General features: G+C 37.4%; 1 protein-coding gene across 13 annotated transcripts in view; it reads left to right on the top strand.

Annotated features, from left to right (window-relative positions):
- Positions 1 to 24,699, top strand: part of LOC110092988 (SNF2 domain-containing protein CLASSY 2) — a 47,308-nt gene that overhangs the window by 11,220 nt on the left and 11,389 nt on the right. Inside the window, exons 8-10 of one of the 13 annotated variants that reach the window (XR_003701140.1) lie at positions 18,010 to 18,235; positions 18,310 to 18,364; positions 18,449 to 18,659. The exons of 5 other annotated variants lie outside the window; for them this stretch is intronic. The gene's annotated coding sequence lies outside the window, so the exon portion shown is untranslated. Of the gene's footprint in view, positions 1 to 18,009; positions 18,365 to 18,448; positions 18,660 to 24,699 lie in introns of those variants that run through there. 7 more of the 13 variants (XR_003701141.1, XR_002302653.2, XR_002302656.2 and 4 more) reach the window with 7 other exon arrangements.

Consider the following 24,699-nt stretch of genomic DNA (forward strand, 5'->3'; position numbering starts at 1 on the left):
TTTCTTCAAGAGGTGTATTTTGTATTAATTCTTCTAAGTCATTTCAAAATTTTAATTTTGAACTCATATCCAAACCTATTTGAGGAGCATAAGCACTTATAATATTAATAATCTTAGCATCAATAACAATCTTTAAAACTATAATTCTATCTCCAATTCTGTTAATTTTTATAACATTATCCTTCAAACTTTTATCTATTATTACACCAATATCATTTCTAGTATGACTCCTACCCGAATACCATAGTTTATAACCTAAACTATTAATCTCCTTAGCTTTCTCTCCAATCCATTTTGTTTCTTGAATGCACAGAATATTTATCTTCCTTTGAATCATAATATCTATTAATTTTCCATTAATTTTCCTGTAAGAGAGCCTATATTCCAAGTTTCTATCCTAATTTTAGTTTCATCGACTAGCTTCTTTGCCCACATCCGTCCTTGATGTGGAAACCCTTGCCTATTTAACACTGCACCCGGGCGCCAGTGCAGCGGCCCTTGCACACTTGTCACTGTATTCAGGCCATACAGCGTGTCGCTTCCAGGGGACGCCCTAGCTTTAACACAATTTTTTAAAGGATTCATATCATGATTTTTTCGACAAGTTTTACGCTGGCTGTCGACTACCTAACACAACCCTCCACTTTGCATAGTATGTTTGCGTGAAAATTTGACCCCCTCATGTAATACATAGTGTATTTGCATGTATGCATATATATTAAATTTTATATGTTGCACGTGGTTTAATTGCATAATGGTTATGTATGTTGCAGCTTGCATATGCATGATGCATTTGGCATATTGAATGGCATATTTGTATACCATGTACTATAAAATGCATGCATGTTATGAATGCATCTATATGTATTTCGATGCATGAGTTATGGTGTTTTGTAGTGATTAGCTACACAAATGATCCCTACATACCGGTATGCAGGGTTTTATTTTAGAATTGGTGGATGTCTTCTAACCTCTTATATGCATTTTGCGGATCTAGTGACATGGCACTGCATTTCAGTGGCCAATAATTTTTACTACTAATTTCCTTCTTTTGCTTACAGGTAAATCATAATGTTGCGCTATTGATCATTTGTTGCTTTATGCAGGTAGACTGTCGTGCACTAACGAATCTCCTACTGTAGCTTTTAGGTATATGCATTTGTTATATATCGCTCACCCTTACTTGCGGGGGAAATTAATGTATTCGCCTGACACTTAATAAATGTTGATTGCAAGGATATTGTAGCATCTACTTCTTGTTGTTAATTGTCTCCATTATTAATAGTTGGTGTTCGCATCTACCATAGTTATTCCTGCATTTGCTTGCATATAATATGATGTGTATGTGAAGGGTTTCCTATAGCAACTCGTAGGTGCTCGCATTTGCTGCATGTCATCTACCTTTGCTTATAGGGGGAGTTGGTATATTTGGTTGTAGGTTTATGTTAACTATCGATGAGCTGTATTCACAGTTGATTTCTCTATGCACATTGACTGCCAAGTTGCTACATTCACTTGCATGCTTGCTTGATGTTCATAGGAGGTTGTCGTATTTGTAGTTTATCACTATTGTTGCTTGCAAGTAAATTAACATATTCATTTGCAATTGTGGGCTCCGAAATTCGGCCCCGGCCTCCACCCAAAATTGCAAAATCGCCAGTTAGAGGACCATACCACGTCCTTAATGGCAGGAGATTATTTGAGAATTAATCCTAGTTATATTTTTTACTATACATTTAGCTTAATGTGAGCTGAAGTAAATTTGAATTTGTCCACCCGACAAACTGTTGTGGGTGATGGATGGATATTACTTTGAGTGTTTAATGGTTTGATTTCAATTTTAAATATTTTGAAATTTAAGATTTTTGGGATTTTGGATTTTGGAGTAGTTGAGTGGCATTTGAAGTATTTGGAGTTAACCTCTCCAGTTGAGATATACATTCAACACGGTCATCATCAGGATATTTGGGATCATTCTTGCTAACTTATCGAACCTTATTCACTATGTCAACTTATCGATAAAGGATCGGGTTTTGTAGGATTTATGCCTATGTTGGCGAGTCTTCTTTATTGAAGGCTTTGAAGGCCTAATATGAATGTATAAAATAAATATCACGACCGACCTCGCGACTGCATATTTATTTAATGGTTTGAGCCATGTCGACTCACATCTAACCACATAGAAGGATCGAGCTCGAACTTGGACTCACCATTTGACCCACATAGCATCCCTGGGCATCACGTGTGTATCAATAATATGCTCAACAGGGCCAATGCAGGTATTTGGGGAGCATTTGAAATATTTGAAATTAACCCCTCCGATTGAAATATGTATTCAACACGACCATTATCGGGGTGTTTGGGGTCATTTCTATTTATGGATTGAACCTTGTCAGCTCTATTGGGTTGTTGACAGAGGATCGAGTTTCGTAGGCTTTAAACCTTCATTGGTGAACTTTTTTTGTTGAAGGCCTTATAGGTCTAATATGGATGCATTAAAATAAATATACTGGTCCTCACAATTGTATATTTGTCAGATGATTTGAACCATGTCGACTACTATTGACCCGCATAGAAGGATCAGGTTCAAACATAAATTCAAATTTATTGACCCACGCAGCATCCCTAGAAGTCATGTATGTTCCTACAACACACTCGACGGGGCCCATGTGGGTATATGATTGCATTTACCTCTTGTATATATATGTGAACACAAATTATGGTGCATGTGCGGGGGCATTTTGGATATTTGATGGGTCTTCTACGACTGCTCATAGGAGTTTGTATTTGTTATAATACTTCAATATTAGTACGTATATGGGATGTTAGATGCGTGACTATTGTTCATCAAGAAGCTTTCAAACCTCAATAATCTTATCCAACTCAGTGCTTGGAACATGCTTGAACTGAGACTCACTCTATAATGATTTGATCTGGCTTTCTCTTCTCAGAACTTGTATAGAGGTCAATAAGCAGCTCTCAGGTTATGACATCATCATCATTCTCTATTGTTGGCTTAAATAAAGAATCAATCATTTCAACATTGGATGATTGCGTCTTTATTGAGGCCACATGCTTTGAAATCAGGGGTTACAGCCTTGAACCGACCACAATAATTGGAGATGCACCAGACCATTCAGGAGAATCATACAATACATCCATTCACAAAAAGATTGTTGTAGTCCTTGAGATGATTGGAATGGCGAATGTATTTGACCAATGTTGGATAATTTTTGGTTGTGGAGGGATCATAATGTCTTTGTTATAACGATTGATAGGCACTTTGAAAGACATATTGTGTATACATCTGCATCCTGATTGTTGATTGTAGAGTGTTGCTATGATTTCTCTATGTGGGTTGGTAGGATAACTACCCTATCCGCGACACATCTAGCATTATCACTTCTTTATAAGCTAAGAGAATTTATATGTTCTCTTGAAATTGAAGCATGGTTGATTACAATTGGGAGACACTGATCATATGAAGATCTTATGGACCATCTTTCTCAATGGATGTTGCATTGCAAGCATTACACATTCTTCATGCTTTGCATAGATGTTTAGATCTCCAAACTTTACTTATGATCGTATCACTGCACCGCTTATGGATAGATCATTACATACATTGGAGCTCCTCTATTACATGAGGTATTTGCTTGGAATGGTTTAAATATTGTTGGTTTATTAATCTTCATTATCTTCCACAATCACCCATAAATGTTTACAACCCTCCTATAACTTCTTGTAAATGAACTTCTGTATATATAGTGGGTTCACGTTCTCGCTTGCATGTGCATTATTCTATCGACTACAAGTCCCAACATGTGCTTGTATATTGGTTTTCATGTTTGGGAGAGTTTCTTGCATATATCAGAAAAACCCGTTAGTATTGATTGGAGGGATACCATTATATTCATTGCATATCCCTCGAGTTCATTTGTATGTTAGTAAGAGACTTGGTTGTTAGTAGGGAATACTATGTTTTCTTATAAGATTAACATGAAGACTGCTCTCAATTTCAATCTTCATTGCTTGCGATGCTGAGTATACTTGTTTGTATTTTGATACTGCATGTAGGTCGTTGTGGCATTCATCGCATGTTCAATCTTCTTTGCCCGTCATTGTATGTTGTCTTTCAACATACGTAGATGATAACGGTATTTATCTGCGAGTTGTGGTTTCCCTACTATCATTGCTTGAATGTGAGCATGACATTTGTCCCTCATAGGTCCATAAATTATTTGTTATCAGTTGGCATCGATAACTTTTGTTGTCAATGAAGGGTCTGAAAACTTCTTGATTATCCCTCTAGCAATAAGTTCTAATTCGTCACAATGAAGATTATGGTTCCCCATATTAACAAATGCATGGTCGTTGAAAAGTTGCAAACAATCACCAATCTCTAAGCTCTTTAATGTCAATATTCCTTACTTCTTGTAGTGGATAGATATGTACACTTTCCACAGTGTTATTGCCAATGATGTAGACAATTATCATCGGCTTTCATACTCTCCATGCCTTGTAGAGAAATTAGATCTCCAAGCTTTACTTATGAGCATATCATTGCACCACTCATGGATAAAACATTGTATACATTTAGAATGAACATTTGCAAGATTTTCACGGGCATCATCCTCAAGTCCTACATGAAGTGCGTGGAATGCTTTCATCATTTACCATATTTGCATTCATCTTGTCATGAGAATGATTATCGCTTTCATTATGATTTACTCATTGTTCAAAGAATTAATGCAAAAATGCATGGGTCTTTCCTCATTTATTTGTTTTCGATTGTGTCATTCTTAAGATCCATTAATCTCATATTGAATGTTGGATTTTAATTCCTTGCTAAATCTCATTCATGTCCAAGCTCCAAGTTATTTTATTCAAGTTTAAGTTCAACTTTATTAGAGCTTCATGCATTGCTCTTTTGAGTTTGAGTCCACAAGTGTTCATTTCAGGTTCGAGTTCCCTTATATGTGATTCAAGTTTCATTCGGTGTGGTTCAATTCAATTCCAATGTCCACAAGTCCCCTGCGTTCAATCAAGTTCAAGTTCAAGTTCACCATGCCCATTTGAGTTTGAGTCCAAGAGTCCTCTATTTGTTCGAATTGCAAGTTGATATTCACTTGAGTTCGTTGTGCTCAATCAAGTTCAAGTTCAGTCAAGTTTGAATTTACAAGTCATTTTTATCAGATTGAATTTCGAGTTCTTCATTTTGTTTAAGTTTGGATTTAATTCATTTGAGTTCATCTTAATTCAAGTTCATAGTGCAAGTTCAAGTCCAATTTGAGTCCTTTATTCACCAGAAAATTCGGCAGCCTCCTGGCGTCTCCCCCGTTTAGGAAAAAAACTATAAGAAAATGGGCCATCCCACCACGCTACTCGAGCATGCATGGTAGGTGTCAGGGGACATCAGGTCGTACATCCTTCATCCCACCATGCTACGCGAGCGTGTATGGGGTCTTCAAAAGTATCTGTATAAGAACCCAAGTGGCTTTCCCTATCACATTACAAGGGCGTTTACAGGTACTTAAGTAACATCCCCACCATGCTATAAGAGCTTGTTGTTGACCTGTTTTTTCCCCAAACCTAGGTCAAAGAGTTGACCTAGTCAAATTTGACCAGGCTAGACCCCAAAACCCTTTCCAATGGGTTCAGGGAGTCAAGCCAAGTCTGCTGAGCCTAGACCCAGGTCTTGGGTCAACCTGGTTGACCAGGTCAACCTGGATTGACCCAGATTTACCAAAACCCTTACTTCCTTGGATCCATTTAACCAAATTGACTAGGTTAGGTCATGGATTGGTCAACCCAAGCCTTGATTGGTCAAACCTAGCCTATTTTGGGTCAAATTCAATATAATTAAGGAGTTTAAATCTTTCCTATGGCTTCCCTCATGCAAATCTCATCTAATCGCCCTTATATCTCCTTTAATTTTAGGTCCTTTAAATAGGATAAATTAGGGCTTCTTGTGGACTTTTTGCTTTGATCTCTCTCCCTAAGTTCTCCCAAGTAGCAAAACTTCTTGTGAGAGCTCTACCCATCTTCCATCTTTTCCGACAAAAGCCCGCCATCAAACCCTCGTCGACGGCGAGTTTCCGGCGACCCAAGGCTTTGATCCATTCGATCCAGAGCTCGTTTGATCGTGGTTTTAACTAGGAATTTATACGAGGACAATCTACAAGCTCAATCGTATAGAGATCTCCCGAATCCATTCATTGGATTGAGGTATACTACTAACCCTAGGTAGAAGCACATATATTTAAATAGCTTTTTCTAAAGTGTGTTTCAGACCACCATATTGGTCCTCCACGAATGCTCTTCATGTCTAGATCATAAGTTTCAAATTTCATTAGATTTGGTGCACCTGATCGAGAGATCGAGTCAAAAAATGGTTCTAGGGTTTGGGTTATGATCCCGTTCGCTAAGGTGAGATCCTGGCCGTTGATCTCGTGATCAATGGCCGTGATCTAGCCATTCCGCGGTTCAGATTAACTGCGGATCTCGATCCCGCGGTTCCGCAAACTGTCCAGTGTGATTAGAGACGCTCATTTCAAACCGCGGATCATCAGACGGTACCGCATTCGTGCCGACGTGATTAAGTGAGTGGCACTGATTCCAACGCCGCATCAATCATTGCTAATGATTGCGCGGCGGCGCAATCATTGGCAATGATTACCAAAATCGCGTTCTCGGATTAATCTGGCTTATCACGGAGCGACGCGTGGCCCGCTGTCGCAGCCGCCGCCATTTTCTTATTTTAAATTAATTTTAAATATTATTTTAATTATTTTTATTAACATATTTTATTAAATAATTTAAAATTTCTGCTCGGCCAAACAGAGCTCGTCTTTCCCATTCCTTCGTTCTTGCGTTATTTCTGCTGTCATCCGAGGCAAAGTTCGCAATCAAGGCCAAACAGAGCACCTTTTGCACGCAAGAGAGTCAAGACCTGTAAGTGGATTTCGCCATTTCTTCTCTTCATTGTTGAAAAACCTAATGTACATGCTCGATACCGCTCGGTATCACTAGGCACATGCTCGGTACCGCTCAGCACATGCTCGGTACCGCTCAGCACATGCTCGGTACCGCTCAGCACATGCTCGGTACCGCTCAGCACTTGCTCAGTACTGCTAGGTACATGCTCGGTTCTGCTCGGTACTGGTAGGTAAATCTCAGTATTGTTAGGTACATGCTCGGTACTGGTCGGTACATGCTCGGTACTGCTCGGTACATGCTCGATACTGGTAGGTATATGGTCGGTACTGCTAAGTACATGCTCGGTACCACTCAGTATCTTCACATACAAACAACTTACGAACTTTAAAAACAAGCAGAACTTCAAAATTACTCTTACAATAAAATTTTGTTCCTGGGACAGCGCCCCCTTGGACCCCCGGCAGACCGGTATATTATTGTATTCATGTTGTGATTTTTTTATTTCACTTCATATCAATTTAATTCGATGTATTCATATGCATGATTGGTTTATTAGCAAAATGAGCTCGGCTGCTGGCGGGAGTGGATTAGGTGAAGGTTCAAAAGAGCCATCTATAGAAACTGATAAGCCATTATGGATTCATGTTACAAAGTTAGGAAAAATATTTGAATGAGGGAATGTGTCATTCAAATGCAATTATTGCGGTGACACATACAAAGGATCTTATTCTAGGGTGAAGACACATCTACTTAAAATTTCTGGCCATGGAACAAAAATGTTTCCTAAGATTACTATGTCGCAGTTGATTGAATTGAACAGACAAGTTGATAAAGCTGAATTTAGGATCCAAAGGACACTCCCTAAAGAGGTACCTTTGCCATCTTCTCATGGCTCATCTCACACTTCTTCCTCATCTGTGAGAGTTGATCAAGCTTTATCATTTAGAAGTGAAGGATATGAAACAAAGAAAAGAAAAAGAGTAGCCAGTAGTCCTCTAGAGAAGGCTTTTAATTTGCAACAGCGAGAGGAATTGGATGGTGAAATAGCAAGAATGTTTTTTTTAGTGGGAATTCCTTTCAACCTTGCAAGGAATCCTCATTATAAAAATGCTTTTATTTTTGCATGTAACAACAACCTCACAGGATATGTTCCACCTGGCTATAATGCATTAAGATCAAAATTATTAAAAAGAGAAATAGCACATATTGAGACATTGCTTGAACCAACAAAAAAGTGTGGAAAGAAAAAGGTGTTAGTTTGGTGTGTGATGGTTGGACAGATCCTCAAAGAAGGCCCCTTATTAATTTCATGGCTGTTACAGAGAATTACCCAATGTTCATTAAAGTAGTGAATTGTGAAGGAGAATACAAGGATAAACATTTTATTGCCAATTTTATTAAATAGGTGATAGTCATGATTGAGCCTTCAAATGTTGTGCAAATTATTATAGATAATGCACCGGTGTGTAGAGCTGCAGGATTATTAGTGGAGTAAACTTATCCCCATATATTTTGGATACCCTGTGTTGTGCACACTTTAAATCTTGCTCTAAAAAATATTTGTGTAGCAAATAATACAGAGGCTAATGAAATCATCTATGTTGAATATCATTGGATAATAGTGGTTGCAGATGATATTGTTTTGATCAAAAATTTTATTATGAACCATTCTATGAGACTTTCAATGTTTAATGATTTCTCCCACATAAAAATGTTAGCTGTTGCTGAAACTCGTTTTGGCTCTATAATAATCATGTTGAGATGATTCAAACAAATTAAAAATGCTCTTCAATCTATGGTGATAAGTGAGAAATGGTCTTGCTATTGAGAAAATGATGTTGGGAAGGCAAGGTATGTTAAAGAAAAGGTCTTAGTGATTTGTGGTGGGATAATGTAGACTACTTTTGGCTTTCACTGATCCAATTTATGATATGTTGAGAGAGGCTAACACAGATAAATCATGTCTATATTTGATTTATGAGATGTGGGACTCTATGTTAGCAAAAGTGAAAGAAATTATATACAGACATGAAAGAAAGTCACATGATGAAGACTCAAGTTTTTGGAGCATTGTTTATACTATTCTTGAAGATAGGTGGAGCAAAAGTAACACACATTTGCATTGTTTGGCTCATTCATTAAATCCAAGGTATATTTATATTTATCTTTTAAATTAATTTAAATTTGTTGGTAAATGAATATATAATTTTATATGCTTTATATTATTTGAAGGTATTTAAGTAAAGAATGGCTTCAAGAAGACACTCAACGTGTCTCACCACAAAAAGATTTAGAAATTTTAAATATGAGAAAGATATGCTTGAAAAGATATTTTTCAAATGAGGAGGATAGAAGAAAAATTAATATAGAACTTGCAATGTTCTTTGAATATTTTGAGGATTTTGGTAATCAAGAATCTTTGATTGATAGATGGAGGATGATTCCAAAAATGTGGTGGTTGATTCATGGAGCTTCAGTACTGCTTCTTCAAATAATAGCAATAACACTTCTTAGTCAACTATCATCCTCTTCCTGTTGTGAGAGAAATTGGAGCACATACTCATTTATTCAATCAATGAAGAGGAATAAAATAACTCCACAACGTGCTGAAGATTTAGTTTATGTGCATACAAATCTTCGTCTTCTATCAAGAAAAACCCCACTTTATATGACAGGTGATAACAAGATGTGGGATGTTGCTGGAAATGGGTTCGAGTGCCTTGATGATATGGGATTATTGGAGGTTGCAAATCTTTCTCTAGATGAACCAGAGTTGGAAGCAATGATATTTAATGATGATGATATTGAAGGCTAAAGACCAATATCTGAATCTAATTCTATCATTCCCTTTATTGAGTAGTTAGACCTTCATGTTGTATTAAATAGTTTTTTGCTTATATTTTTGTGTTTGTACTAAACATATTTATATTATAAGCTAAACAAGTTATCATGAAATTGATTTATTATTGTTTGACATTTTTACTATAATGTCACCTTAATTTTATATATTGTATTAAAAAATTATTATGCCGTGTCCACGCCGCACCCGTGTCTTATATTTTTAAAAATTGTCGTGTCCCGTGTCCGTGTCGTGTTGTGTCCGTGTCGCCGTATTCGTGTTAGTGCATCATAATTTATCATTATTTTCAATTTGTTTTATTATTATTATTATTATTATTATTATTATTATTATTATTATTATTGTTTATTATTTACTATTTATTTCATTATTATTTTCTTTAAGTTATTTTAACTAATTAAATTAACTCAATACCTCGTTCTTTTCAGAAAAATATATATTTTATTTTAAAAATATTTTCAGGTATTAAAACCTATTTTTCTGTAGTTATTTATTTAATATTTAATTATTTAGTTATTTAAGTATTATTTAATCATTATTTTGAAACTAAAAAATTATTTTTAAACCCTTTTTCAAATCCTCGTTAAGATGGCCAGTGGATATCCCCTATATGTATTACAAATTGATTTATTTTTAATTACATTATTTTTCAAAATTTATATATTTATAAGTATTTTAAATTATTTTAAAGTTACTTATATTTAAAATCCCCTAATTTTAGGAGATCCACTTTGTGGAATTTTAAACATGGATCGTATACATGGATAGCATTCATGGGGAAAGAATTAGTTGTGGTTGAGTCCTAATCATTCACTAATCTTTTTATTAAGCGCGCTTACTTTTTTTTTATCATCTCTAGCATCTGTACACGAGCACCTAGCTTAGACTCTCCTAAATCTAAGGACATGGTGTGTTTACTATTTTTATGTACCCCTGCATGTTTCCTCAAGGGTTAGTACAAAACTTTATTTTAAATTCTTCTAACGTAGTGACACCCTAAGGACAAAAATTAAGGACCTGTTTGGCAAACTTAGAAAAATTTTAGGAGCTAGGATAGATATCTGATTGACATGAAAACTTCAACATTCAAACCTTCCAGAATTTTCTAGCATTTTTTAGGACTCTTTAGACCCCTTGATTAACCAAACCTAATTTACCCGTTAATTAGGTCCCGATAACTTCAAGAAATTATAATAAATTCATTTTAAATCAGAAAATTATCCATAATGGTTTGAACTCTTCAGATTTTAGCCCTTAACCTTAGATAATTAGAGCCCATTAGTTGGACTTCAATCTGACCCATAATTCAACTTTAATCAAAAATTATCTTTTTGCCCTTCTTAGATAATTAAAAATTATTAAAAAAATTTAAATTTTTTCCAAACACTTGGGAACACTTTCTTAGGTCATTTATGACCTTTGGAGTGATTCCAATCAGTTTTGTGTTGATTTGGATCAAAACCCTAAAATCACCCCTAATTAAGCATATTTTTATAATTCATTAAATGCTCAAATCTTTGAAAATTCATAACTTTGCCTAGAAAACTTTAAATCTAGAAAACTCAAAGCCTAATGACTCCCCTTAAGGCCTAATATTTAAATAAAATGCTAGATCTCCCAAATCTAGCTGAATTCTCATAGTGACTTTTTGGACCCCCTTTAGCCTAGCACCTAGGAGGACCCGGGACTTTTCAAAATTGGCTAATACAATTTAAACTTTAATTGCCACTACCCTAAGCAATAAAGTGAATCAATAAACTAAAATTAACTAAAAATGGATCATAATTCACTAATATTTAAACTTTAAATAAAGTTTCCTTTTCAGACATTCAACAAACTTGAACTTTAGGTAACTTGAATTAATTACTCAGCTCAGGATTTATCCTAGCCACATAGGCCTTTACACATATGTAGAATTATTTGTTATGGCACCACTTATAGACCTAGGCTAGGCCGGTGTTTACTTTTCTGCTGTGCCGGATTTTTCGAGTTTTTACTGCATGTTATGAATGAAATTGTTGTTGTGTTTATTCACTTTTATTGCACTCAGGAATTGATATGATTGTGCATTAGATCTACCCCTAGATTAGGATCGATATGTTATTTTTCTGTAGGTGGTCATGCTCATGCAGAGCTAAAAAAAGGGGGGCAATTATCATGATTTAAAAGCTAATGATATCTTATGCATATGCTTCAGAAATTGCTTAGCCCCCTAAAAATCATAAATAATAATTGTTATAGGTGTTCTAGAGACTGCATAGCCCTCAAAAATGATTAAGAGCATGGCCAAGTGTATGGATGTGATGAGTACTTTTATCACCATATAAATTACTTGGAATGATTATAACTGCTTGGAATTTTTTTTTATTAGGATAACCTTGCAGGAGAGTCTAGAATTTACTGCTTTCCATTAATATAAATGTTTGTAATAAATATTTGAGTTGTGAAAATAGCTTTCAGTTAGGATGTCCTTATCAAACTCGAATTCCAAAAGAAGAATGCATTCTCAAGAGAGAGAGTCTTCTTCTATTTGGAAGCTCGAGTTAGGATAGCTTTTAGATATCCAAAAAGAAAAGGCAAATACCCCTTTTCGTTTGGATATTCAAGCCACGACGAATCAAAGGAGTCCAAAGAGGAGAGATCCAAGGAGTCCAAGGAGAAGAAATCCAAGAAGATTGAAGAGCTGAAGACCCAATATCCCACTCAAAGTCATTTGCATTATTCCTAGACTTAAAAATTCGAGTTATTGGCAGTGGTGCCCGGCCACTTTATTTTCTACAGACCCTGGTTTGTAATTAAGGGCAATTGGCCTATGGATATTTATTAATTAGTTTAATTATTTTGATGTGTTTTATTTATAAATGTTTGCCTCTAGGGTTGTTTGTCTTTCTTAGTTTATTGGCGATTTGCATGTCTCTTTTATTTTAGCCTAGATCTCATTAGGATCTTTAAGGGCTAAAAATTTCTTCTTCTCATAACTAAAATTTAATATTTAAGATTTAAATAATTTAGAAACCTAACGACCTAAAGAACTGCCGGAACCCTCCAAGGTCGCATGCATAATGTTGCATTTTTTTTTCTCCTTGGTATGAGACACTTTCCCGCCTGCAAGTAGAGTCCGGATAATCTGGCCTATGAGGATGAGGTGTCGGACCTGGGGAAGTCTAGTCTCCTAAAAAATTATTTTTAATAAACCTATTTTTTAAAATCTTATGTATAACTAATTTGGAGACTTCAACCAGCATGCATTACATTAGAAACTAATTAAAATCAAAATTTTAATTGCATTAGCTCAAGGAGCATTCATCCTACATAAGTTTAAGGTCACTTAGGAGCTCTCTAGATGTCGGCCTTAATTTCCAATAATTAAACCTCTCGCCCATCTTTCATAAATGATTGGATAGCATGATTTTAAATCTATTATGTGGTTAGCTGGCTCCCCAATCCAGGCTGGGGTAAGTCCAAGTTTTGCACTGCATTAGTTAGGACCCGGATTTTAGTGTTGTGCGTAGAACACTAAATCCAATTTAGATTTAGAATTCAAGACTGCTACATTTGGTCTCGTGGTATGCATAAATGGTAAGTAAGTTCCCTTCTTTTCTAGAGCTATAAACCCTACCTATCTGCGTCACAGGATGACGCCACTTCCATCCTTCTCTCATGTATGCTTGGAGTGATTTAGTTTCTTTTCTTCAGTTTCCCTTTAGTGACTTAGACCCTCCGGATGTCAGTATGAGCCGTGTATGTTTACTAAGCCATTTGAACATTTCTTCTCATCTAAATAGGACTTCCTAATCTTAGCCTTAAGTGTCAATCCCATTTTGGAAGGATAATATATGATCCTTAATTGATAGTCTTCTCGGGCTCCGGCCTGAGATGCAATTAACCATGGGGGCTTGCGCCCATGGGAAACTGAATTTCAAGTCTAATGAACCCCACTCGAGCTGACGTATCGGGTGGGAGAAACCCATTTTTTTATTAAGTCGTGTATATTACTACCCATCGGGGTGCGCTGGCGAGAGCCGCTATCCTCAATGGTTAATCATATGCACGATCTAATCTGCCCTCCCATTGGCCCGTTTGCGAGGAGCGCAGAGGCTTGCGATCGTCTCTATCCCTCGGGGTGGTGCGGTCGTATGCCTCTGCAATCCTACAACTAAGCGGTGCCCTTTCGGAGGTCCACACTTGTATATAGCTTACCCACCTCGTCATATGCGCCGCACTGAGTTCCCTCCTATCGTGCTACAAGAGCGCGTATAGGTGGTTCTCTGGTCCGTCCCAAACGTCGAAAATGGGATTTTAGGCGATTACCCATCTCATTATAGGCGCCGCACCAGGTTTCCTCCTACCGTGCTACGAGCGTATAGGGGGTACGTCGGTCGGCCGCAAACGACGAGAACAAGAATTTGAGTGGAATGAACAAGTGGGATCCCCTTCTCCCACTTTTTTTTTTAATTTACATTTTTTCTTTTCTCCTTTTCTTCTTTTTTTTTAAAATTCCTTCACTCTTTTTATGATATATATTTCCAATTTTTTTTTAATATTATATACATTACTAAATACAAAGGTATAATACAATATGATTCCTTCACTACACCCAATGCATACAAGAAAAGATATATAAATAACGAAACATAGAGCTCTTAAATTATGTGGGACTAAACAACTTGTATTTTTTAGTTCCAACAATGTATACATGATGGATACTTCTATGAGAATTTGTTGAAAAAAAATTGTATAAAATATTCAAATAAAAAATAATCATAATAATTTTTAAAATTCTAAAAATTTTCTCTAAATGTGAAATTAAATGATATTAAGAAGAATAAAAAAATCTTAAAAAATAATATTATATGACTTTATAAATATAGTTTTATAATTTCAAATTTATATATAATTTATAAATGCTCAATTTTTTGTATATATTTATAAATAATTGTGTCATTATTATAATATTTAAATATAATAAATATTTATTATGTCGAACCCCAGTCGAATCATCGAACTGCTTTCCTCTTCTTCTTTTGGTTCATTGACCGATCCGATTTTCAAAGCCTTGTTTATACCAAATCAAACTAAAGGGGGTCATATAGGAGTCAGGTTGACAGGGAGAGTCAGGTTCGGACCGTTCGGTTGAGATGGGTTTCAGGTATGGCTATAACTAAGAGCTCGATCAGCTACAAGCAAGGGGCGACAGAGAGCTGGCGGGAGGCTTGATTCAGCAAGGTAGGGAGCTCTCTCTCTCTCTCTCTCTCTCTGTGGGCCAGAGAAGCAAAGGGCTACAACTTGTTGGAGTCAAATGGGACGGGGAAGATGGAGATCGGGAAAAGCTGTGTCATCGGGTACAAGGAGTTTGATCGGAGATGACGAGTGAAGGTGGAGTTCGGTGGATGACTTTGGAAGGTTGGTCGGCAGGCTACAGGAGGCGAGTTCGATCGCTCGAATAGGAGTGGGATGAGGTCTGATGTGTTTTGCTAACTAGACAAGAGATCGGGTCGGGGGAAGGCGTTGGCTAGGGATCCCGACTACAAGGTCGGAAAAAGCAACGGGAGTTGGCTTCGGTTTCGCAGGTAGGGGAAAAGAAGGAAGGCTTTGCGAACATAGGAGAACTATTGCGTGTGGAAATCAGATGGCGGAGAGGGAGCTTTGGGTCGTGGGATTTTGCATATGTGGAAGAGATGAAGGCTTTGGAGTTTTTGCGTGTGGGAGAAATGAGCACACAAAAAAATGGTCGCCGAGGGTTTTTTTCGTCGTCGTATTTAACGACTCGATCCAGCATATCTTTCCACTCGAGCATGAAGGGACTTCGAATTGGATTTAAGCTAGATTTTGGCTGCGATTCAGGTATGGGCAGCCATAGGTAATGATTTAGCAAAACTTATATTATATTTTTTTGTCCCTTTTGGCTATATGCTTAGGGGTCAACAACAAGCTGACTAATGCTGAATGTAGGGAGACTACCACATCCACCACTTAGCTAGTTTTATTACTGCTTGTCAGTGTTTGCATGATCTGTATATATAATGCATATTCCTATTGCCTGTTATTTCTTTGTTGCTATTACCTATGCGACAAATATTCTATTATTGCAGCAATTATTCACACTCATCATATGCTGCATTGTGTAAGTTTGTAAGGGACTCTATTGTGTTGGTTATATGTTGCTAGCTATTGCCTGTCGGTGGACTAATGTATGAATAAGGAGTTTTCTATAGTGGCTCGTATGAGATGATATGTATTGCAAACATGTCATTCTTTTTTTGCAAATGATATGTCATGTATATATTTTTATTCACAGAGCGTCGACCATCCTTGCAATGTATTATTGTTGTCCCTTGTAGGGTTTACTTTATTTTCTTTCATGACTTATGTGAACATCAAACATCAATGTCGTCATTCGTATGCAACTTACAGTATCATTTACGAACATTGTACATCTCTTGATACATATTAGCTAGTGAATTATTATGTTCACTCGTATATCTTTCATTGTTATCCATAAACATTTGCAAGCTTCTAGTAGTCGCTTGTAAGTAGGCTATTATGTGCATCAACCTCCTTCATTTGCAGAAGCATAGTATGTTCGCTTGCGTGACTAATATGAATGTTACAATTAATAAGTATTTTTCTCATTTGATTTGCAATGTTTGTTTGCTTTTGCTTGCAATTAGATTTTGTATCATCCTTAATTAATGTTCAAAGTTTTGTTTACCATAAGTCTCATGCTTATATATTTACTTTTTTGCTATTTTGTGAATTACATGTTTTGGTTTTAGACATTAAGTTTAGTTTCTTGTAAGTGCAAGTTTGGTCCCCTGTTATTTGTTCTAGATCCCTGCTATTTGAGTTGAGTTTTGTTCCCCTATAGTCATTTAAGTCCCCTACATTTTATTCAAGTCAGGTATTTTATTCACTGGAGATTTCGGCAGCCTCCCACTGTCTCCCCCATTTAGGGGAAATTTGGGGAAGGGCCTTCCCACCATACAGGAAGATGGGTTTAGGTGGGCTATTTGGGCTAGGATTGTGAGGTGATTAATGGGTTATTTGTAAACGAGTCTTTAATGGTTGTTGAGTGAAGTGCGTCTAGGGCTGTGAACTGAAGTTGGCGTGGAAGGAAGAGAAGGCCATGGGTAGAGAGATCGGGCAAGACAAGGATAGGGAAAGTGGCTACTGGATCTCGACTCGACAAAGGATTTGAGGGGATCGAGTATATGTCTTGGCTAGAGCCGAAGATCGGTCGGCAAGGGCTTTATTGTGGAGGTCAGTTTGCGGCAGGAAGAGGTAGTGGAAGCAAGTTATATCTTGTGGAAGAGACGTTGAACTTAGATAAGAAAAAGGAAGGATGTGGCGTCGAGTGAGGTATAGTACGGATGGCTTGGAGGAGATAGGGCAGAGGCGGCTTGGTGTGTGAAGAGGGAAGATGGGGAGGTCGGCTACAGGCAGATTTTGGCTGAGGAGGAAGAAGGGGTTTAGGTCGCATGAGGCTTCGGGTATATGCAGGAAGAAGAAGGCATTAGTTTGGCAGTGGAAGAAGACTTGTTTGCATGAGATTGAATGACCGAAGCCTTTAGCTTCATTTCTTATTATTTTAATAACTGAAGAACGAATTAAGCACATGAGACATGAAGCGACAGTGCGGCACCGTTGCAGAGCAGGACACTATAGCAAACTGCAGATGATTAGGCAGGATTAAAGCGGCTATGGCAAAGGTATTTAATTTTTTTTCCTTTTGACATTACACAAAGGTCAATAAATACCTCCCAATAAATGTGGTAAGCGTTTAGAGCGAATCACGTTTATTACATGTTGATTGATGGATCTCTAGATATTTGTTCTGGATGTCACAAAGAGGTTTTCATTTTTGCGGATCTCCAAATGCTTGTTTAGATGTTATGCTAAGGTTTTCATTCTGAAGATCTCTAAGAGTCTATTTATGTGCTTTCATAGGTCTTTGGATGCGCTTGTAGTCGATAATATGATTGACATATTAACTTTAGTAAAGTAGGGACTCATAAGAGAGTGATAGGGCACTTCATACTTAGATCTTTAGAGCATTATTTTATAAACTAACCCTTGTAGATAAACATTGCCACTCCTTTGTTTTCTTTTGACACCCTCACAACTTCAATTTCTTGCATATTTATAACTGCTCAATACTTGTCCGTATTGCAATCATTTATGAATATAATATTTTTGTTATATAATTGCAGGTGTTGTCCAGAGTTTGCTTGAGCTTTACAAATTCATCGGTTTGCATGACTCTACTGCCTCAAGTTTTCTACCTCTCCTCCTGTTCATGCACTCCCTCTTTGCTAGCTTTTGCTTTATTTTTACCCTGCTTGTTTTATGCATATATATTGATGCCTAACTTTTTTGTCGATGTCACTATAGTGACAGGATCCAGTATGTTAGCTGCAATAGGAGGCTTAAGCTCAAGTACATTTTTGTTAGTTTATGGAGCACTTTTTCTTTCTTTAGCTGCATATTGATACCTTTGTTGCCCTACTCAGATTTCAGGAGGAGCCTGATATCTGTTCGTGAGCTACTACAGGAGACCTCGGTTCAGTTACACCTTTATTTTTGTAGATTTACATACATTTGCATAATCTTTTCTCTACTTTCTATTGATGCTTTTGTTGCTTTGTATAGGTCCCAGAAGTGTAAGAAGCCTGGTTTTTTGAAGAAGTAGAACAAGGTTATCGACTTCCTCTTCAGGCATTGATTTAGGAGACAGATTTTAGTCCTTTGCGAAAAACAATGTACTTTTTTCTCCTTTTTTATTGATGTAAGATAGTAAAAAGATGTAGATTGAAAACTTGTATATAAATTCTGAATTAATAAAATGATGTAATTTTATAAATTCAACTGTCGTCGAGTTTTATTTTTACTGCTCTTATGACTTCTGCGATTGTTGTGCTCATAGCTTTAGACACTCGTTAGACCTAGTAGTTGCACTCTTTCCACATCTTTAGTTTGAGTTGTAAGATTTTGGTTCCTTCTGCCCTGTGCTATGCATGGATATTAGTGAAGGATTACCTGATTAGTCCTGACTAACTTGTTATGAAGTTTTCGTATCTTCAGCCCTACTTTTTTTGCTTTGGGAGGCTTGATGAAGGTGCAAATGCACGTGAGTGAAACTCCTTAGGTTTATAATAGGTCGGTGGCAAGTGGTCATCGGTCCATAACTTTATGCATAACAGAATTGTGGATGACAAAATCCTCTTAGTTCAGCCTTAAGCTTTTTATGATCTTTGGGATAATTTCTTCGGTCATTCAGTTTATACTTTCGCGGACTTGTTAAAAAAGAATTTCTTCGATTCTCACTTTGTCCTTTACTGACTTGTTGAGGGATTTGCAGGTTTTGGATTTAACTGATAGTACCAAATATAGGTAATTTTTTAACCCTTAACCACTCGAGAAGATTTCAATCTGAGTTAATTGAACTTATCAGATTGGATGAGCTAAGATTTAATAGCTCTTCTCATCTGACTGCTGAAATAGGGGTTCCTCTACTACGGCCTTTCTTATAACTTATTAAGTAGAAGAAGCTGTCAGCGACTCATCCACATCTAAGCTCGTTGAGTCTAACCTCATACGCCTATTCAGGCTTTAACTTGAGCTGTGAAAAATGTGCTCCCCAAGATAGATTTGTTGAGGTTTACGGATTTGAAGTCATCCTTCATAATTTGAGATCTAAGAGCTTTCATGCATTCGGTAGCTGTTGATTGAAACTCATTATTCGTACTATATCTTTGACTCTCTAGTCACTTAGGAGAATTTAGTTGACTACGGTTACTTGGACTTATCGAGTCAGATAAGCCTTCATATTTCTTATAATCCCTACTAATGGGTTAACGAAGTGGGGGTTCCTACACTATGACATTTCTTTTGGCTTGTTGAGTAGATGAAGTTGCTAGTGACTCGGCCACATCTTGGATTGTTAAGTCTGATATCTTATACCCATTTAAATCTTAAGCTTCAGTCTGTTGAAAGACTTGTGCCGCTCTAACTTGATTTGCTGAAATATATAGTTATAAAAGTCTTCTATCTCAACTTTCAAAGTCTCAGCATATTGTGAAAGGTGATATCTCAAACTTTTTAGAGAATCACCTGCATCTATTCTAAAATGATTAATAAATCCATTAATATTTCATTAAGCTTGGTTTTAAATTCTTTTTCATTGCTTGTTTATATTGTCTATTTTTTTCTTCTGTTATGTGTAAGTTTCTTCATTTTAAAAGTGTATAGTGATGCATCAGATGATGATTAATAACACTTGTCTTTCATTTGTACATATAGATCTATAAAACACCTCATTCACCATCTAATTGGGATGTAACACTAGCATCCAACTACAAATGTCGTCATCAATGCAGGAAATGCTAGAGCCACCATTCAATTCGGTGAGCTATAGTTCCCTGCAGCTACTGTAATGATTATCGTCATTCCTATGAATGGAATGGAATTTGAAGGGCTTGCAAGGAGGCCTTACTTTGCCGGAACTCCTGAATGTCATTTGCATCTGCTAGCACAGTGACTTACTAATGAAATTATTACATGTCGCACGCATCTGCCAACATTACGAGCCACTAAAACTGTTGAAATCCTTGTGGAAAGATTTCTTTATTTGAACGGCTATCACAGCCAGAAGCCTCGGCCACCAAGAGGGTCGTAGTTATAGGAAAGATCTTAGTGGTGACTATCAACACTACTACTATACCAACCAGGTTATTTGCACCCTGAAAGCACGATACTGAAGCCTCCTCATCTGGAGGAAGGTTCACAAGGAGGGAGAGGAGAAAGAAAAATACTATGCTCTGAGCTTAACAATAACTGCTGGTCCACCCATCGAACCTGCCTTCCCAAGAACCTGAAGCCAATGCTCCTACCCAGAACAAGTTTGTCGACTTAAGGTGGGTGAAAAGAAATAGCTACTTTGGCGAGTTGAAGAGGTTTTTTTGGGATCAACGGCTTAACGACCTATTTCCTTCGAAGAAGAATAAGACTCAAATTATATTTGCTTAAGTTTACAGAATCTTGAAGACCATGAAGGAGAAAAGACTTAAAAAGAAGAATTTCCAGCGGCCTTTAGTAATCAAGTCCAGAAGAACTCTACCAATAGAGCACCTATCCATTCCAGAAAAAAGGAAAGAAAGAAAGCAGGTTCCACCCTGTGAACATAGGGGTGTGACACCTAAACTGCATGTTCAGAGATCCATCGCCGAAAGGTCCCGATAGAAGGGAAAATAAATCTGGAGGCCGAAGCCTCACAGAAAGGAAGAAAAAATGGAAAGAAAGAAAAGGCTGGGCGTGACTTCCGATGCGGATTTTTTTAGATCTGCCCTATCCAACAGACAACATCAGAAGAGTGTCCAAAAGAAGGCCCACGATGATATCCATCCTGGTGGTCGACACCCTGGGAATTTTCCAGGGGATCTTGTCATTCATTAACCCCGTCAAAGGAAGAAACAAACTTTGATCACAGCCCGCAGATCAAGAAAATCTTTCTACCTAATAATGAACCAAAAATTCAGTTGCGGCGCCGCTCGGAGATTCGAATACAAGAAAAAGAGGAAGAAATAGAATATGTCATGAACGTCAAAGTAATTTACATGGTGAGGTATTCCAATGCCGATGATGGGGCCTATTATGATGACAACTAAGAGGGTGAAAATTGGCGACTGCCGCCAAGGCAAATACACCGAATCACCATGAGGTTGGGTCCACCACCGGTGGAGGTGACCTCTCTTTAGAAGAAGAACGAGGAGAAGAGGCCAGAGAGAATCCTCTGAATGTCGAAGATGTCATGCTTGCAGGCATTCGAAGGTAGATGAGACAGCAAATGAGAGTTAAGGATAGGGAAATCTCTTAGTTGAATGTGAAGATGACTGAGATGACGATGATTATGCGGATGATACAGATAACTATTACCATCAGTCCCATGCCTGATCTTCCTGCGGATTCTCCAAATCTCCAAGAGCCTCAAGTTTCAAGAGTACAGGGTGTTCCTGAAGGTCACTAGGTACATAACCTCACCCGCCAACAGACTCCGCAGAATATAACAAGTACCTCCGAGCTTATGACGGCTGCACAGTTGCAGGGAATAATCATTGAGAGGATCAAGGCTATCATAGCCATTAATCAGACGGAGAAATTGGTGGGCAAGGGTCATCCGTATCCCACTGAATACGACTAAGTATCATACCCGAAAGGGTACTCTATCTCAAATTTTAATATCTTCAATGGTAATAACAACCCTAGACAGCACTTGGAGCAATTCAAGGTCACCTGTGAAAATACTAAAGGAAATGACACCCAACTCTTCCGGCAATTTGTCAGTAGTTTAGCAACAGTTACTTTCAAATTTTATGCTAAATTACCAACCGATTCTGTGAAGACTTTCGCATAATTGGAGGCTATGTTTGTGAAGAGGTTCGTCAGTGCGACTGAAAAGATAACAATCACTTACATCACTTTAGACAAGCGGAAGTGAGACGAGTCAGCGTCAAAATACATAACTTGCTGACGAAATTTAAGTATGAAATGTGAGCAGCGGTTAGAAGAAGAGCATGTTGTGCAGTTGTTAATGAGAAACATTGATGATAAGATGCAACCATTTTTATACATGACCACAATCACCACATTTCAAGACCTGTTGAATAGAGTGATCAAGCTTGAGAAACTGAATTTGTCAAGATCAGAAAACCAATGTGATAAGCCAAAGAAGACTAAGGCCTCGGGTGACAAAAGAGGTGAGGCCGACTCTATGTTTTTCTCAAGAGATGGCAAAGAAAAATAGGTGGTTAACAATGTAGACAAAGACAAGAAGCCGGTGCAATACGAAGACAAATAAAAACATGCCTATAACCCTAATCCCCAACCGAAGTTGATACTCGAGGGTAATGATAAGCCATGAACTTTCAAGGTGGATGAGAATGCTCGAAGAAGATAATGAGAATTGGTAATAGAGTGTTCCTGCCCCTCAAGGACAAAATGAATAAAAAATATTCATTTAAAAGAGATAGTGCCTCCACGTTATTTCGACAAATGCTAAAAGCTGATCTAGAAGTGCCGAAGTGCAAGAGGCCCAAGGAGTTGAAATATACTAGTGACCAGAATTATTGTCCGTATCATTGGGTACTCAGTCATCCTATTGAAGATTGTTATATCTTCAAAGATTTGACTTGAAAGAAAATATAGTAGAGGGGAACTTACATTGTCATACCCACCCTAGAAAAGAATCAACTTGGGTGGTCACATCCTCGTTTGTACTGCCGATTGAAGAAATAAAAAATGAGAAGCCAGCGCTAGAGGAGCAGTGAGAAACTGTGGTCTACATGAAAACTATAAAAAATCTGAAGCAATTGGAAGGAGTTTCAGGCATGAAGTGGAAATCTCCTACCGAGTCGGTGCTAGATTTGAATTTGCTGGCTATGGTACAAGTGTTTACCTCTAAACAGCGACCAAACCAAGTTGGTTCCTCAAAATTGGGAAAGACAAAGTCTACCAAGAGAAAGACCAAACTTAAGAAGCATAAGGAGAAAAAGACAATGATGCAAAGGGTTATTGACAGTTTGAATAAATACTACCATATTATGAGGCTTCCTATCAGGCTCATTGACTTTATGAAAGAGCTTAAAATTGATGAAGCAGATGAGACGGATGAAGAATCTCTTCCTGTGGAAACTTGCCAAATCGTTTTGGTGACACCAATTGCTCCGACAAAAGAAAATATGCCCAAGCAATAGCTGTTGAAACTTGCCTAGCGGTGTCATGAATGGGATATAGTTCAGAGGAAGATTTATACTTCCCAAATGAAGCCGGGTTCAAGCATGATATAACATCACAAATTGAGCATGTGAAGCTAGAGAGTGATTCTAAAAATGAACCTCTTGATGCTATGATGGCAGACTCTGAGGAAGATGCTCCATTGAATGGGTCAAAGCCAGATGAAATTGTCCAAGTACAATTGAGAAATGGAAAAAGGTTATCTCCTCCAAAGAATGGGGTCTCTAATAAAGACAAGGGGAGCAAGATTTTTATCAATGAAAATATTATCCCTAAGGACCCTAGGAAGAAGTACACTTCAACTAAGGGGATAGATTATAATATTTTATCCCATCTATGGAAGATCCATGCACAACTTAGTATATACGATGCTTTTCTGATGTCCAAAGATCTTTGGGAGATTTTGATTCGGGCTCTCAAAGACACCAAAAGATATGAAGCGTATTTCGTTGAGCGTAACATGATTGAGGTTTTATAAGGTTGTAATGAGGCGATCATCACCTTCACCAAAGATGACATGATGCTCAGAATGGCAGATCATAACTGTTATATGTATGTTACTACAAAGAGCGACGAAATGATAATCAGCCAAATTCGATCATGAATCCTCTATAAATTTTATAAGCATGAAAGCACTAAGATTGTTATGCCTCGATGTTGTGCATCTCGAGCAAGATAAATTTATGGTACATAACTTCAATGAGAAGGGGCAGAAAATCTTGGGATCATTTATGCCCTCTCTTGTATTTGGAGAACTTCATACTGAAGAAAAATTCTATGTAATTGATGCGGATACTTCATTCAAGGTGTTATTGGGTCACCCTTGGTTATATGAATATGACATTGTCCCGCAACACTACACCAGTACATGAAGTATCTCAGGGTTGAGAAGAGTTCAGGATCCCTGGTGACATCCAGCCATTTGTAATCCATGAAGTACTGATATACGAAGACGGGTTTAGGTTGGTTATAGGAAGATGGAAATCTACCGAGTGAGGATTTGGAGGATAGCAAAATCATTTGATCGAATGGTGCATCTTTGAGCATTTCAAGATGGGGAATTGATCCTGATGCAAAGAAGTCCAATCATCTCACACTGAAAATTGGTGGTA

This window comes from Dendrobium catenatum, unplaced genomic scaffold (assembly GCF_001605985.2).
Source record: "Dendrobium catenatum unplaced genomic scaffold, ASM160598v2 fragScaff_scaffold_699, whole genome shotgun sequence".
Lineage (NCBI taxonomy): Eukaryota > Viridiplantae > Streptophyta > Magnoliopsida > Asparagales > Orchidaceae > Dendrobium > Dendrobium catenatum.